Raw genomic sequence first — 19018 nt, 5'->3', positions numbered from 1 at the left:
GCACCCTTCACACAGGGCAGGGTCTCGGAGTGCTTAACAGTGGTGGAGCCTGACCTCAGGCTGGGGGTGGGGTGGGGGGGGAGGAGAGGAGGCAACTATAAGCACGATCGAAGAGTAAGGTTTACAGTCGTGAATTCCAGGCCGCACAAATAATTTCACTATAACAACAAACATCAGGATTCAACAATTTTTAAGTCCAAGAAAGGGCACAGCCCAATGTTTGTCAAAATATTCAAAACAAGATCATCAGTGAGACATTTTCAAAGATCTCATTGTCCTATATAATCAAACCACAAAAATGATTACAAATACTTAAAGCTAACAGTAACTATCAGCCCATTTTTGCTGCACAAAGCAGGCAAGGATTATGTTAGTTATTCATTATCACCATAGTCCTAAGATGGTCACAAGGAACTTCTACCTGCAAAGACTCCCATTCTATTTGTCTCAATATTGGTTCTAAAAATTCCATTTTCTGCACTGGAGCTTGTGAGATCGCTTACTTTTTCCTCTTAAGTTTTCTTTCATCTGGTTTGCATGTGTCCCAATTCCCCTCCCCTCTCACATTAAAAATAGTCTCCCTCTATCCCAGAGCCTCCACAACTTCATATTCAGCATCTCAACGTGATCCCAGCAAATACATCTATCCCTTTCTGCTTTTCAGATGGACTTCCTCACTCTTGCTCTGACACTTTCTCCCGAAGGTACACCAGGTGCAGCACCTACACCTTTAATCTTTTTACATTGCTCTCTCGACTTCACATACATTTTCAATGCAAGATATCAAATTGGAAGTGTCTCCTCTAATTTTTTTTTCTCTTTATCTTAATGATGCCAAATACAAATTCGGTGATGGTTTTTACAAAGCATTTCCATTTGGCCTGCAAGATCTGCATTTGCCTGCAGTTCACCACTTTCAACTCCCTTTTCATTTCATAAGCAGCATTTCTTCAGCCTGGCCATGCTTTGGCATGGCAATATAATGTTGACAACTTTAGACCTTAGAAATCTACCCGATTTTCCTCCTATGTACAGCATTTATATCTTTTTCCAACACCTCAAACACTCTTCCTGACCCACCAATTTGTCCCTTTGTGCTAGTCTTTGTATGACTATGACTTCTTAATAATGTTCTCCCTTCCCCTGTGTTTCTTGGGCATGTCCAAACTTGTCTTAGCCAGACCTAGAAAAACTATTTTTCCAACTTAACATAATAACTTTGATGAAAGGTCACACCCAAAACATTAGGCTATCTTTCCAATTCAAGTGCCAATGACTTTTCTATGCATTTTCTGCTAGTTTTATTTGTACCTGTGTTTCCATGCTCCTTGCTGTTGCCCATCCTGCTTCCCCAACTTTTCCTCCCACTTTCACGCAAATTATTGTACAATTGGGGAAGGGCACTTCAACATCAGCCAGTGCATTGTACCAGTCACCTGAATGGCATTTTAAAGACATAAAGGTACCAAATGGTATTTGCAGATTGATTTGCAAATTGAGTTTATAACTTGATTGACTGACATGAATGAAAACATAAAACTATTTCCAGTGTACTATACCTAAGCCAACATAAATGGCAAATTTATATGCAACTGAAAGCATTACACCATCTCGACATATTGAAAATAAAGATTGTTTAAGAACATTTAAAACTTTTATTATGCATCAGAAATGCACCACAAGCTGAAATTCTGACTAAAGAGTTTACTTTACACAGAAAGACCAATTAGGTACGTGATTAGTTTTTGTATCCAAATCATGTAATCTTAGCTGGAAAGATATTTTCTTCCGATTTTAATACATTGTGAAGAACTTGCCATGAGAGGATTTAGATCCGAGAGCACACATAGCTCAAAAATGAGCACAGCTTGGGTGCAGTCAAGGGGGCAGCCTCATTTACAACAGAAGATAGTTCATTTGCAGAGTCATACAATGATCAAAGCATTTAAGGCTTCCCCAATTCAGTTCTCTTTTTTTTAAAAAAAGGAACCATTTAGTTGGACAATAGATGGTAATATCACATCAAAACATAATTTTACCAAACAAAAATACCATTCATCATTTTAAAATTTTCTAAAGTATTCCTTAACCTGCTATTCTCCGATTCAAATTTGGAACAATTATAATTATATTCAAAAACAACATTGTGAAATTAACTATCTGTGATCATAATCAAAAGTTGGTGATCTTTGTTAACTAAATTAAAAAAGGCTAAGATTTCTATAAGCTTTATTGCTGTCGCTAAATCAACTGAAACTAAAGCCCACATACGAACCACCACCAAAAACATGAGAAAGATCTTACATTTTTATAGCGCTTACAATGTTGATTAATCTCTCAAAACTCTTCACAGCAATTACTGCCATATGTATTAAGCACTTTTGTCATCAAACACAGCAGCCATTTTGAGCACAGTAAAGTCCCACAAATAGTTATGTCCCACAAACAGCCATGAGATGAAAGACCATTAAGTTGTATGATTTTTTTGGCCAGAACATTGGGAGAAATGCCTTTATCTTGAATATCAATCAGAAAGGAGACAAAATAGTATTTGATTTTACAAAGGCAAGCAATTGCTCTTCAAAACTAAACCCAATTTTCATTTTAAACATATTCATTTGTCTAGCGTTGAATGCGCCTTACCAATAGCGCAGCAATGAGTGTTGGGGGGAAGGGGAGAAAAACACAGCTGTAATGTTCGAGAAGATACACTTCAACACTCAAGCTTTCATATCACCCGGTCCATCTTTCCCCAGCCCTAGAAAAATCCTTGCATATTTCTATTAAATGATTCAAGAAAAGACCCATCCTAAACCAGTACCCCTCATTAAAATAAAATAATAAAATAGAGTGGGGGGGGGTGGGGGAAGAGTATTCCCTAAAGAAGAGCAATCCCAGGGCTTCCCCTGACAGCTGTCTTAAGACGAGACATTGCCCTCAACATGCCAATACTTGAGAAGCGTGGGGGTTGCTATAAACAACCCCAGTGCAATCTGAAGTTTTTTAAAAAAAATATCACCCCAAGAGCATCTAAACATATTCCAAATAGTACACAGTAACACAATGTGAAGATGGTCTAACGGTTGTCAAAAAAATCGTGCCATGGGCTAATTTAAAGCCCTAAAGTATTTTATGAATGGTTAATTTTCACAGATAAGATTCAAAGACCTCATGTACCTCAATACATTTAAACATCATATTTTACTAAAATATCACTGGGGTTCTATAATTTGCAAATAGACAACAGTAACCAAACAAGCTACCAGGGCAGTGACAGAAGTAGGAAAAGCTGCAAATCATGAGTAGGTCTTTCATAAAGGAAATTATCAGATTAGATAAATACTTGCACTAATCAGAACTCTCAAAGCAGTATCTTAAAACACATTGTTCCATATTAATAAGTTTTCAAGCAAGTTGAATTCTTCGAATAGACCACTATTCTTTGAATAGACCTCGCCTATGTTGACCAAAAGAAACCTCTGCACTGCAGCAAGTGATATACTGTATCTGTTGCAGCACAAAGCAATAGAGGGTTAAGTGGCATGTGCTGTGGTACTGTATTCAGTGCTCAGCTGATTGGGACAGATCCTTCAGCAAGATTAAAGGCTTTTCCAACAGAACTACAGCCATTATCTTGTCTCATTTTAAAGTAGGCCAGCTCAGAGGTAATACATGGTTTGAACTACCTTAGTTTCCTCTGATGTAGGGCCCCATTCTATGAAATGTAATACCATGAGGAGAAATGAACTATGATTTCTGAAGAAAACAGATTGCTCACCATAGGTACAAAGTCTAACCAGCTAAAATGGTATGGCTTGCCATTGATCTTGCAAGCTTTCCCACTTCTTGTCCAGCTAGAACCACCCTATCCGTTAGGGCTTTGGTTTGCTGGGTTAACAGGAGCTGAGTGCGATGACTCCCTGCCCCCAGTGACTGATCTGCCCTTCCAGGTCCTGCCGATGAGCCAGGCCGGCTGTGCTGTCATTAGCAATGCCCTGGAATACTGCAGACCCGCCTGGCTCAGGAACCGGACTACCGAGATTGCCACAGAGGGTTTGCTCTATCCCAACATTCCATGTTTAGCTCCAAGGAGACCCTGCTTATCTCCCCCCCGCCCCAGGAGGATAGTCACTAATTGGTCATTCGACATCTGACTAGAGCGAATTTGAGCCCTCTCTAGATGGACGGTAGGTACAAGGAACTCCCTGCGAGCTTCCTGGTGGGCAACTCAGCCCAGCATGGAATGCATGAGAATATTGCCACCAAATCCCTTCCCACTGAGCGAAGATTCAACCAATTGGAGGTGTGGAATTTAAGCAGCAGCTGCTTCCCTCTCTGCAGCTTATCAAGGTGGATTCCACAGCGCTGGACGGACGAACGTGTGTTCACAAACTCGAATTCCAGGTAATACCTTCCACAGCTGTCGCCCCAGGCCTCAGAGTTTCCTCATCAGCTATCTGTCAGGCATCTGCCTTTAGCGTGGCGGGTGGACTTTACAGGACAGCTTGTGAGGTACAAGCCACCTTGATGTTCTTGAGGTCCAAGTCCAATGTCTTGTACTAGGCTTACTCAGCACAAGCTGCTTAATCCAGGTCCTCATGCGAGGCACCTCACCAGCTACAATACAATATGAGCAAATGTCAGTGCCATAATAGCTGACACTCTCCAACTCCAATGCATTGTTTGTGATTTTGGTTCAACGACCTTAATAAGTTAAACAGATTTTCCAGGGAATGTTCTTCAAGCGAGGCCCTCAGATGCAGACTGCTCTAAGTTTCTTTGCAATTAACAGGGGTATCCTTGACCTACTCCCCAAAGAGCAGCTTCAATATCTGAAGGCAGTTTAGGTTCCTTTATCTGAATGTTCTGGGACCTCCCTGTGCGTCAAAGCCAAGGACATCTAAACAAGAACACTGTGTTGGCATTGATCCTAGCTCCTAGGTCCAGATATGACAAACCTCTCAGGGCTGTAATTTGACATTTTGTCCAGTCTCTGCAAATAAAATAATAACAATCCTTGCATGTGATACAGCGCCTTATCACACTGTTGAGATATCTCGAAGCGTTTCACTGAGTATATTGTAAAGCAGATTGACTGTATTTTGTGGGCAAAATGCCAATTGGACACAACAATTGTGGACTGTGTGATCAATTTTTTTTATTTGGAAAGGATTATTACCCCGGAAAGCGATCTGAATCGACTAACAACTGGGTTCCTATTTACTGTTGGGTAAACAGAGGCGTGTAGAGTAAGGAAACTTGTCTAAAGATTCACCCCACCCGGCAATCAAATCAAGGTCCTCTCGTTTGCAAGGCAAGTGCGCTAACCACTACGTGCAGGACTCCACTAGTAGCATTCCCAACATGGAAAACTTGATTAATAATATGAAGTCAGCTTAGTAAATAACTCACACATTTTGCACTGTACACATCTGGTGAGCAGCTAGGTTCATGCAGCATGTACAAGCTGACTACGCAAAACACATCAAGAACTTCTGACTCCAGTTATTTTCAGTGCAAGAGCATATAGAAGCTTACATAAACCTCACAGAATAATAGTGATGCGCAAGTACTTTTGTTCATTTACTTCAATGTTTAGGTGTTAGTCCAACTCAGTCAGTTCTGCTTCTCGCTTCTAAGTCAGGTGGCTGCGGATTCAAGTCTCAAGGAATTTGAAACTCACAGTTTATGTTGATGCCCCATCGCAGTGCTGGATGGGTGTTGTGTTGTTGGAGATGCCATCCTTTGGATGAGATGCTAAACTGAGGCCCCATCTGCCTGTTCAGGTGAATGTTAAGGATCCCATGGCACTATTCGAAAACGATAAGGGATTTTCTACCGGTATTGCCGCCAATAGCCCCACAGACAAAATTGGTCATTCAATTCATTGGGAAATTTGGGGACACTGCTGTGTACAAATTGGCTGCCACATTTGCAAAATACAGTCACTACACTTTACAGTAAAGCCCTGGAAACACTTTTTGAGACATCCTCCTGGTATGAAAAATGCTAGATCAAATGCAAGTTTTTTTTAGATACAAGAAAAGAACTCTAAAGTGAAAAAATACATGAATAATGGAAGACCTTCACCTGAAGGAAGAATCTTACTATTTTGTGCCAATACAAATCACAAACTAGCTGCACCAATACCATCTTTATAGTAAACAGCATTTTTTCAAAAAGTTAAACTACTTAAAGCAGTTTACATAGGGCTCTGACTATTCTTTCTTTTGGACGTTAAGGATAGCATACAATGATTTAATTATAGTGGGCCTTGCAGAAAAAAAACACTAGGATCTATGAAAAGAATGAGTAGGTATAAAGGGGCAAGAAACCTCAGAATCAGGAGATACAACAGAGAGGCCAAAGAAATGAGACAATTTCTATGGGTTGAATAACTGTGGTGTCTCTAAACTTATACATTCTTGTGTTTCAGGAATGTCTTAAGAGTAAAAATTTTAAAACTAGCAGGTTTTTATGACAACCTAAGGTAGTATTAAAATAAAGTACCTATTCAAGGATTTTAAAATGGTATTTCAGACAGCAGAAACAGAATTCCTGTGCTAAATTTAAAATGGATTAACAAATAATTTCAAACAGATGGGACAATTTTTAACGGTTTAGGTGGGTGGGGCAGCTTGCACATCAAGTCAGTGATTCAAATGTAAAAACAAAGAATGTTTCTTGCAAACATCTCAGCACGTGGCAACAGCTAGCGCGTGTCACATTACCAAATGATCGTCTTGGAATCAAATCAGTTTCCATGTGCTTCATGAAATCCTCAATACTGAGAACATAAAGGGTTTCCACATGCAATTTACACACAGCTAAAAGCTGCTGAATTCTTTCCCGCAGACTTATTAAAACTACCTTTCTCTTTCACGGTATCCTAACCAAGGGGGTGGGTTATCTAAATGATTTTGGACAGTGTTAATCTAATTCTTTGTGGGCGAGTCCACAGTACAAAACTGATCATTCAGTTTCCTGTCAATTAAACATTAATTTGCAGGAAACTGACATTTGCTCCCATGAGGATAACTGTCATGAAAAATTAACTGGAGCAAGAGGAGATGCTCTTCTAAGATTGGATTTAAAGCACCTTGTTGGGTAGAACAGAGTGCACTATAGAGCTAACCCTGGTATAAAAATTCAACAGCGCTCATCTTAATGATCACAAAAAAATTTCAAACATAAAATATCAAGATACTGTACTCACTTCCACATTGAATCTCTACATCTTTCCTGTTTATCAATTTCCAAAAGCAATTTCCATAGCTGTAGCAAAAGGGTTAACAATAATAATTCTTGTACTTGATATGCATGTAAAACATCAAGAATGTCTCAAAACAAAGTTTTTCTGTAAATATTGTGATGGTATTTGTAGGTGAAAATGGCAGCCAATATCCATTCCACAATGTCCCACAAATAGGCATGATCTGAATGACCAATTTTATGGAGAGGACTGGGGGTAAGTATACCAGGAGAAACTCCTTTCTCTTTTTGAACAGTGCCAGAGGATCTTAAACATTTTCCTGAACAGTTTGATGTCTCATCAGAAGGACAATTTTGACGATATAGTGTTTTCCCAGCATTGCATGACAACCAAGATGATGAGTTCACAGCTTCAACAAAAGGGAATGCACAACCTTCTAACCCAGAGGTAAAAGTGCATCCAGACTGATACCTTCCATTGCCAAACACGTCACCTTGGAGCCACTTCAGGTGACATGTTTGGAGACCCCGTTTGCCTCTAAATCAGAAGAGAGGGTGGGTTCAAGCTTCAAATCAAGAGCTTCGACATTATAATTTGGGCTGACACCAATGTAGTGCTGGATGAGCTCTGCATGGTCAGAGATGCCATCTTTCAGATGAGACATTAAACCAAGGTTTCATCTCTATTCAGATGGGCATTAAATATTTCATGTCACTATTTGAAAAAAGGGAGTTTTTCAGTGTCCTGGCCAACAGATTTATTTTTATAAAAAGGTCATGCGCTTAATCGCTATTTATGGGATATTTCTGTTTGCAAATTGGTTGCTATGTTTGCCTGCAGATACACAATCACACTTTATAGTAAAATCCTGTGAAGCCCTTTTGAGAAATTGACAACATCAAAGCAAGGATTACTTTTACTCCCACACTGCCTCTGAACATATTTCAACTCCAATCACAGTAAAGTGCACAACCCCTATCCTCTCTTCCCATCCTATCCCCACTGCAGAAGACCATGGTACATTACATTCATACTTTGCAGGTTACTGCCCTGCATGAAGGGAGCTATATAAATGCAAGTTGTTGTTATGTTAGCTGCACACACTCAGGATTCCACCTTTCATAAATGCTCCCACTGCAAATTAGTCCATCAGCAGAAATGAAATATAAACACTGCATTAGAGAAGGAAAATGATGAAGAGTTACCTGAATGAGTTAATTTTAACAGGAAATTCACTGCAAGGAAATGGAATACCCAATCAATCTGGTTTAGAATTGAAGTGAGATCCCTTAAGCAAATGTACAATGTGCAAATCTACACCCACTAATCCCCTAGTTAATAAATGAAAACTGCCCACCATTCATAAACTGAAAATAAATAAAGCAAATAATTTTGTACTCAGCAAATTTAAAACTAAACTAAATCAGAGTGCTGCATTCCTTTGTGTAAAATGAAACATTTCTATCCTGGGGTCTGTTCCTATATTTCTGTGGTTTAACAATTCAGAGCTAAAGCATGGTTCCACTAATCTGTTACAACTGATCCCACAAAAACTGAAACAGTTGGTTAAAGTATGTCTCACTTCTCAGCCAATATTCAAGTCATTTGGATCCTATTTTAGGGTGACGAGATAACATAGTTGCAATAAAAAAGAATGAGTGTCTGGGTTTTTTATTTAATTACACAACGTTTGATTAACAAAGCGTACCATAATCCAAGCACTCAGGTATTCAGTGTTAACGCATTACTGTGGAACACATACAAATTGCTGGTTCACTATATTCTCATCCGAAAACAACACGCAAGTTAATCAGAAAGCTAATTGAATGGAGTACAATACAGTTTACATTGAAGCAGCACCTTTCGCATCAGGAGGACATTTCAAACTACTCAAAAGTACTGGCTAGATACCCGATCTGGAGTGGGGAGGGGAAAAGATGACCACAAGCACGATAAAAGAGGTAGTAGGCCTTGAGACACACAACGATGATGGTGAATGGACTAATACTAGTTTGAAAATTTCTACAACTTCATAATATTGCAAAAATCATTACGATGGTAATGTGACACAGTTAAGTAGTTGTATAGTAAGACAAGACAAAAAGACCATCCATAAAAGGATATTTTTTCTTGAATGTTTGTGTGCATGGGATCACAGTTCCCTAAGAAATGAACACATTGGAGTGACATCAGCATTTGACTGTGTCTGTTCCAAACAGCATCAGTGGGATCAAACTCCTTTCATTCAATATGCTTTGCAGCAATATCACATTCCACACATTTTGCAAAGATATGAACTGGAGATATGAATCAACACAAGCAAAAGCTATGGGACAACAATCAGAGACAAGACAGATTTTAAGATAAATATAGAATTCCAAATGTATCACGACATTCACTCATTTAACCTTATTCAGCTCAATAAATATAGGAATGGCTGCTATTTACAATCGTTTCATTCACTTAATTTCAAATGTTTGGTGATTTTATTTTTGAAACCCCTTTGAAACTTGGGTGTGCAAGTTACAATGTACCATAAATGGAAACATCAATGATTAGTTCTAACTGCAATGATGATTTTGTTTGAAGTTTGTATTAGAAACACAAAACATTAAGAAAGCCAAATAAATTGTTTTGTTAAACGATAGGTAAAAACGAATGTTTCACTGTTCACACTTTCACTTTACTGAGCAAACTGGTGTCTTACACACAGAAAAATGATTATATCATTACACAGCACTGACATCTGTCATTTTGATGAAATCAACAATTCGTGTTTTAAAAACGCTAAATTTAATAAAAGATTTTTTTTAATTTAAAAAAGCAAAAATACCAAAGGTACAAATAGTCACAAGGGATGCAGAAAAGTTGTAACCAAGCAAATGGCATTAAAATTCATTACAACTCTCGAGTAAATTTTTTTGCGGTTATTCACTTTCAGGCAACTTTTAGGTTAGCTCTGTTGTCCTGAATTAAATGTTATAGAATTTCTAGCTTTGGTTATTTGCGTATTTCAAAGTTCTGGAAGACAACATATTAAGTATAAAACTACAACCTATCAATAACGGTGTACCATTTCACCTTTCAATGTGTGTTCCAACTTAAATTTCACTATTACAGATTTGAAGAACACACTAGTCTGTTGAGACCAATTGCATCATCCCAAAATCACAAGGAAACATGACTCATTCTGGCCCCAGCAGATCAATCATTCCTCAAAAAGCACAATAGTTCAAAGAAATATGAGGGCAAATAAAGTTATTCCACACAGTCATCAGCACCACATTCAAAACTTTTCACTTTCTTTCTAACAGTTACGGCTTAAAAGCCAACTTGAGTGTGATACGAACAGTATAATACAGCAACTGTCACACGTGACTTCAAAGGTTACTGAACGCAGTTTCTTCACTGAAAACCGATTGCTAATGCTCTTCAGGATGAGGATTTGCAGGACTTTGCTACTCTGGGCAAACTAAAATAGAGCACATCATTATAATAATAATAATCGCTGCAATTGATATTTCTCTTCTAAGCATTTCATGTAATTGACTATCACATAATGTAAGCTGAAATACCCCAAGTTCTAGATGGAGTTTATTATTTTCTTGTATTGGGTATAATTCCAAGGTTACATTCTGAAGCAATTATCCAAAATGCAGTCAAATGAGGCTTACAAATTGTTAGAAAGTCTCAACTTTATGACCTTAGATTTGGGATAACAATTCAAGTTACAGCCCCAGCTAGTTGCAGACTATTATTATTATACTTCAAAATTACTCTGAATTCCTTCTCTATTCCAAATTACTGCGACAGGGTCGTACAGTTCCACTGAATACCATAGAAAGGAAAATACCATATTACAACATTGTTCTTCCTTTCCCCCGCCCCAAAAATGTTTCCACTTCCTCATTATCTCTGCTTATACAAAAAAAACTTGAGGTATGAGATTTTTTTTCTTTCTTAGGTTCTTTTCTCCTCTGTTAGAAAGTATGAGTTCTTCCTAACCTAAGAAATTTTTAATTTTCCTGGCAAGAGGAAGAGGTTGTTACTCCAGTCAATCTCTGAATGTATAAAATGTCAATGTTAAAAATAAGTGTTATAAAGTACATTCAAAACCTTGAACATTTGCAGGTCTGAAGATGGTTGAAAGTGACAGCTCAGAAACAAATGAAACTGCTCAAAATTAAGTTCCGCACATCACTACATCAACAGCATGCATTTATATAGCTCCCTTCTCGTGAGGTAGCATCCTGAGCGCTTCAATGATTACTATTAAAAGAACAAGAGGCTCAATCACTGCATAAATACATTAAATGGTATTTATTCAGGTTTGATTGGCACTGACCATGAAAATTATAGCAATTTTTACTCTATGTCAGGATTGCATTTGCTCTATAACATGAAATTCTTCCAACAAAAGAACATTATCTTCTTGAAAATAAAGTAAATAATGCTTTTCTCCCCTCTCTCACAATATTTTTTCCTCAAGTAAATAATATCAGTAAACAAGGATAGGGAAGAATGGAAAATGTACTCTATGCAAAGAGCATTTATTATTTGAATTAAGATGATGAACAATGAAATGCAATATATGAATGGCATGACTGATTAATAGCGATTACTGCAAACAAATTACATTTGCAAAACTTCTACCAAAATGTATTCATTCATGATACTGCTGGGCAAACGTTCAAGGCAGCCCTGGAGATGAGTCAACAATAATAATCTCCGTGATTAGGCTTTAAATGTGACTGATAGGAAAGATACTGGGAATGGATGTCAGTCCAGTTATAAGTCAATCTGAAAAGCATAAAACAGCCCATTGACTTCAAGGTTTTATTTTTCACCTAAGATACACCAAATAAACTTTTGTGTGAACTACCTGCACACTATCAGAGTCTACATACCATGCTCTATTTTGGTTGGTCTGGAATATTGCCAAGCTCATCAGTATCACTGCAATCAGTTAATATTACTTTGTTCTAGAGCTGCTATGAATGGATTAGATGCAATTAACCAATTGGTCTCCTCTCATACTATAAACTTTCAAGGATTCCATTGTATATAATCTTCACCGTCAGATTGCCTGAACTGGACTCTGGGATCAGAATAGTATCAACAACAACAATTTATATTTATATTCAGTACTGCTACTTTCCCATTAGGCAATCGTATCATGGCACTTCACCTGCTGACTGGGAGCCTGAGCTTGGGGTGGGGTGGAGTGGGGGGGGGGGGGGAGCAGTTGAGAGAGCTGAGGAAGGTAGGAAGATGATGCAGAGGGGTGGGGGCGGTGACTGAAAGCCAGGTCGAAACAAATCAAATTTCCTCTATAGTTTAACAGTTTTACATATGAATTCCATAAATTTGTTCAACTTTGGTATCACTAAACCTACAAGGCTTTTAAATTTATATCCCAGTGGATCAGTACCAGAGCTCTTCCAAAAATAACTAATTTTCTAGCAAAACTTCTATATAAGGGGTCAACGAACTAATATAATTTAATCCTGAAAAAAATAATAATCCTTCCAAGGAAGCAATATGAAATGTGACAATAGTTAAGACCGCAATAAGAACGGAAAAATACATAGACAAGAAAAGATCATTTGAGACGTCTACAAGATGTGAAAAGCGCTATATCAAATGTAAGGATTATTATTATTCAGTCAACTGGTTCATCAAACTCAGTTGCGACATAAAATTCACCTCAAACTATCCAGTTCATCGCCTGCAGCAATGTTCTCAAAAATGTAATCAAGCCAAAATTGAGAATATTCATCTATTGCCCATATTGTTATTATTCAAACCTGGCAAGCTGCCCTTCATTGTTAACTATCCTTCAAATTTTAACAGAAATCACTGCCAGCACCAACAGTGGCCACCTACCATTGTGAAGCCCCAATAATATTTTGTGCAAGATATTAATGCAGAAGGCATCTTGATTGAAGAATTAAGAGCATGAAGCACTGACTAAGCAATGTTTGTCTTGAGTAGGAAGTACAAAGGAACACAGATATCAACTAACAGGGGAGTTGAATGACTAACAAGAGAGAAAAGACATCAGAGCACACCCCCTTTGAATGGTGTCCTCTTATATGGTGTAGAAAGTGAGAATCAGATGAGCGTTTTTCAGAATTACGTACATCTTACAGTGGCTTCTCTTTGTTGGCTCCTCCTGCAGAACGTGAAACAATAATGTGTGAAAGGCAATTCAGCTCAAACCCTACTGTGCCAATTAAGGTTTCCCACACCAGCTATCCTTGTTGCCTCCCTCAACAGAAATGAAGTTTCTACCAATTAAACTCAAATTATGGATTCTGTGCAATTCACATTGCTAAGAATTCATTTGAGGTTACCAAATTAATTTCAGTTAGCACCTTTACAAGCATAAAGGATATACATACACTTCCTACCAGAATAGTTGAATCCAAATCTTTTTATCAGAGACTCATAGTTGGTTTTGAGACTCACTGCTTTTGTTCTTTGAACATCCTTAGATTTATTCCAGTACAGATTAGCACCTTCACATTTGCCTGAGTTGAGACTCCCTTTGTGGGTAGCCTTCGATTGGTCAATCCCTGAGCGCAATTGGCTGCCGCGTTTCACCCACAAATATATGGTCAATTCACATTACAGTCTATTCTGTGAAGCGCTTTGAGACGTCGAGAAGACGTGAAAAGCTCTATATCAAATGCAAGGATTATTATTATATTTTGCCCATTTCACCAATGCATACCTATGATAAAAAAAACTTCCTCTATAGAAGACTCACAAAAAAGAAAAGCTGACACTAAGTACAAATAGATTTCTTATGAATTGCATAAATTTATAATTTGAAATTACCATTCATATTTTCCACAGTAGCTCTCAAAATACTCTCATTAGCTCTACTTTTAAAATTATGTTGCCATATTTTAGATCCTTTCATTATTTTAAACATCTCAATCGGATCATCTCTTAACTTTCTCAGCTCTATGAAATACAACTGAAAAACGTAACCCTTCAGCCAAGGTATTAAACTGGTAAGCAATCACTGGACCACTCCTAACAAAACCAGTATCAAGCATCACTAAGTCTCCTAATAAGTGCAATAACATACATCTTCTAAGCTCAATTTTCTGTAATTCTTCTTATTAATAATAACAATATTATCATCCTTGTATATGATATCGTGCCTTATCACATTGTTGAGATGTCTCAGAGCACTTCACAATTCTTTCACTAAAAAAAGTTTAAAAAATGTTTTTAAAAAGAAATTCAAAATTCTTGAACTAAATGTTCAGGATATAAAGATACAGACGTGGTACAAATGGAAATGGTTCCCATCCTAATTGAGTATTTTAACTTAAGATCCCTTAAACCATTAAGGTAGTAATACCTCTATATAATATCCCTTGTTGTGTAATCCATGCTTAATTAGGAAACGTTTCGGGGGGAGGGAGGGGAAGAAATGCAGGAAGGCATCCTCTTCAAAACCATGTTAAGAAATTCCATTTATATTAATTAGACCTTACAGTTATTGTTATAACAATACTGAAAATATTTTAAGAAGGTTGATATTGTGAGTTTAATTTCCTTAAGAAATACAAGTAGCCACCCGTTTGGTTACTGTGGTGTTCCTTTGTTTTAACAGGGAAAGTACCTGATCTCAAAACATTCTTTTACTGCTTTAGTCACCTGAAACCACAATTCTGCAACAAACAGAGTAACAGGCAATTTCTCAAAGTATTCCAACGGGAAAATCACATACAAAATATTTCAAGAATTCTTATCTATGAAGAAAAACTGTTTGAAATAGCAATCTGTGCTATCAAACTACTTGTTCGGTCACTGTGCATTGTACTTGTGCATATAGCAGAAATTACCATTACTGCAAATACAGCCAATTTTTTTAAATTTGTAATGTAACAAAACAAGAAAGACAGATCATTGGCGCTGAAACCATCGGGTATAAACACAAAAGGATCAGTAAAAAGCATGAACAAACCCATTTTGTTTGTTTTGGTGAAGGTGTTTGCATTTGTGAGAAGAAAGTATGTTCCACTTCCCATCTTATATTGAATTTAACAAACAAATCAACTTGCAAAGGTTATTTATATAAGGCAACTATGAGTGTGTTACCTAGAAAATAGGAAATGATTACAAGGCTAACAATGACTATATAAAGCACTTGAAGTTTTATTCTTGTGGTTTCCAATATAATCAGAACCCCAACCTATGCTAAAGCTGTGATACAAACAGAAAATGTAATTTTATGTAATTTACAAGCTTTAACCAAAGCCAGAGACATTCTGGTACAACTTTCAAGTTAAAATCACATGTGGGAACATAGGAATTGCTAGACAAAAAAAAACTCACTGTCCATCTAGCTTATATCTGACAAGATGTACTTTAAGGGCAAAGTCACCACGGGTCAGCACACTGAAGTTCTGATTATAGGAAGCAGTTCTCACTTAAGATTCCTTATTTAGGTACGTGGGAACATAGGAATTGCTAGACGAAAAAAGACCCAAGGTCCATTTGGTCACCTTCGACCATCCTGGTACTTAAATGCTACAATTATGGAGATGTTGATAGCAATTAATTCTGTATGGATTAATATAATAATAATCCTTGCATTTGATATAGCGCTTTTCACGTCTTCGACATCTCAAAGCATTTCACAGAATAGACTGTAAAGTGAATTGACCGTATATTTGTGGGCGAAATGTGGCAGCCAATTGCGCACAGCAGTGTCCCACAAACAGTCGTGGAGTGAAAATGACCAATTAATTGTTGTTTTTGGAGGGATTATTATTAGGCGTGTGGAGTAAAGAAACTTGCCCAACAGAGTAGAAAGCTTTGGGAACCTCAGATCCAAAGTTGCCTGGTTCTTCCAAGCTATACTTGGAATATATATATTCCAAGCGTTCGCCCACAAATATACAGTCAATTCACTTTACAGTGTGTTCTGTGAAGCGCTTTGGGACGTCCTCCCGACGTGAAAAGCGCTATATCAAATGCAAGGATTATTATTATTATACTACACTTACTATATGTCACCATATCACTCATCGTAAAACATCATTGTCTAAAAGAAATCCACCTAATTGTATCTATCAGACCCTTCCAAGTTTTGGTCAATGAATTGTTCTGCATTTGAACCTTCAATGGTATAGAGCTCTTCCAATGTGCTATATAAATTAAGCAATTTGATTCCATTACTATCTTGACGTGTCAATCATCTGAATTTAGTGCTAAAGGGGACAGCTGGTGGACACCAAGGCCAGTATTGGTTTGCTGAATTAAAACGATTTACCCTCAAATATAAAACTAAGATGTGGGGGAGAAGAAAATGAAACAAAAGCACAAATTTGCAAGCATATACTCATCCCAACATTGGTTTCGAACATTATCTATATTACTTTGCATCTAATTTAGAATACTGGTTTACATTTTCTTTAAGACACACAGTACTTACCGTTGAGTTATCGGTGAATTACTGTGATAAGCTTATTCTACAACTCATTGACATCTGTACAGTATGAACCCAACACTGATATTCAGCAAAACAGATACATTATTTCTTATAATAGTTTCAATATGTCCAATACTCTGCCATTGTTATGTTTTACTTGAACATCTGAAAGATTTAGAAACATTAACTAGTTGCATCCTGTTGATTCTATTCGCAACATATTACAGTAGTATCTTCCACACATTCTCCTCAAAGCCAGCTCTGGGGTCCATACAATAAATTATTTTATACTGAAATTTACATCTTTTTAAAGTTGCCCCCACCTGGCATATAAACTTCATCCCACATTGTTATCCATAAAATTAGCTAATGTCTACAAACCCAAAGACTTACTGGCATTTTGAAACATCTATGGTATGCTGCTCAATACAGTAAGTTCAATAACTTTGACGGAGCGAACATAACAGGAAAACTATCAACGAGCAGACAACAACATACTAAACGTAATGCCATACAAAACATCAGCATCTTTTACCCTGAACAACCAGCACAGGTTTGTATTTGTACATACGTATTTTAACAAAGTATGCCTAGAAACATGCACTCAATTAAATTTTCCAATGTTGGAAAATAATAAGACTCCAATAGCGTAGCAAAAAAAATCATTATATGGCAGAAGTTTGCTTTTGGATTTTTCTGCTGCCAAGACATTTCGCTTCATTTTTGGAGATCACCAGCTCTGGATTCAGGTACAGTATTGAATTCTTTAAGCAGAACACTTGAATGGGGACTTAAAGCGGACAGTCTCAAGAATACCATAATCACGACTTACAATACTCATTAAGAGAAACATAGCGTAAAAACAAAAACAGGCTGCAATCAGTGCAGCACAGTTGTGAAATTTAATTTTATATTAACTCGCAGAAATAGATTTTTTCCCCCAGTAGTTCTTAATCCTCAAGACATAATTTAGAAATGAGTTTTCATATTTTAGTCTGCATCAATTGGACACAATCACAAGATGAAGCAGGCTGTACAAACATATTGAACAGCAGCAGTTATACACAGTTGGTGTGTGCTTCAAAATTGCTATCATGGTCAAGGATATACTTAGTTTACAGTCGAACCAACAAACCTCAACTGTGCTAGTCGTGCAGCTGCCAACCAGCATAATTTGAGTTGGCAAATTGGAATAAGTGGTCAGCACCTGCCAGAGTTGGCTGTCAAATTCAAGACCTGAAGTGCGACAACAAGAGAAGACAGTATTATTCAAAAGAATGGAGCAAATTCAGGTATAACAAAAATGTTTCCCTACATTTCTGGTGCCATTTGATATGTCAAAATAGCTCTTTTAAACTGTTAACAGTAATTGCACTAAGCGACAATAACACCACAAACAACTTGCATTTATAGAGCACCCTTCACAAAAGATAACCTTGCAGAGTGCTTCACGCGGACTCAGAGCAAGGGAAGAGGGGGCAGTGACTGTAGGTGCAATCCAAGAGGTACGTTTTTAGGAGTGATGTAAAGTCCGAAGAGGTCGGCCTTTAAGAGAGATTTAAAGTCAGGCAGAGGAAAAGACGATTTTGGCATCAGGACTGGAGTAACAGTAAGTTGTGCCTGATTAGAAAAAAGAGCCATAAAAAAAGCACACATACAGATATTCAAATGCTATGTGAAACAAGATGGTTGGTACTATGGTAATATGCCAACTGAGAATGAATAATGCAATATATCAAGTTTGATAAAACAATTAACAGAACGTTTCCTCCAGAGATTAAACACATTGGTTAAAAACTCTGATGAAGTATATTGTACGAGATCGAAGCAGCAACCTTGATGGGCTGAATGGCTTTCTCTCATAAATTTGGCAGGTCTATGTCAGGAACTGCATGCCAGGAAGACCAAGATTTAATACCTACATGTGCAATTTATTGATTTCATTCTGGGAACTGAATTACCCAAATCCATTGTCGGTCCCATTTCTTAGAATGCATAATAACTTCAAAACACGCCTCACACACCTTGCATATATGCATAAGCTTCTAAACTACAGATAGATCACAAATGTATTCAGTATCTCAGCTACCATATAATTCAACAGCAAGTTAAGAGGTTATTTGGAGTGAATATGACAATGGTTCTAAAAGTGCACCAATAATTTTGTGCCTTGTGCCTGTCCATCAACAAACTCACAGGTACTTGTTAACAAGATCACTGCATTCTTTTAACCCCCTTGGAAAAGTAGATTATACTTCTACCAGATGATAATCCTTGCATTTGATATTGAACCTATTGCATTGAAACAGTTCTAATGACTGTTTTTATTGACAAACAGGGCAGTCAGT

General features: G+C 37.4%; 1 protein-coding gene across 4 annotated transcripts in view; it reads right to left on the bottom strand.

Moving 5' to 3' along the window:
- cnot2 (CCR4-NOT transcription complex, subunit 2) overlaps window positions 1-19018 on the bottom strand; it is a 72346-nt gene that overhangs the window by 48341 nt on the left and 4987 nt on the right. The window contains exon 1 of one of the 4 annotated variants that reach the window (XM_007903750.2): window positions 4412-4444. The exons of the other annotated variants lie outside the window; for them this stretch is intronic. The gene's annotated coding sequence lies outside the window, so the exon portion shown is untranslated. Of the gene's footprint in view, window positions 1-4411; window positions 4445-19018 lie in introns of those variants that run through there. 4 annotated transcript variants of the gene reach the window in all.

This window comes from Callorhinchus milii, unplaced genomic scaffold, assembly GCF_018977255.1.
Source record: "Callorhinchus milii isolate IMCB2004 unplaced genomic scaffold, IMCB_Cmil_1.0 Scaffold5, whole genome shotgun sequence".
Classification (NCBI taxonomy): Eukaryota; Metazoa; Chordata; class Chondrichthyes; order Chimaeriformes; family Callorhinchidae; genus Callorhinchus; species Callorhinchus milii.
Note: the sequence above shows the minus strand (reverse complement) of the source record. Positions and strands in the feature narration are given on the sequence as shown.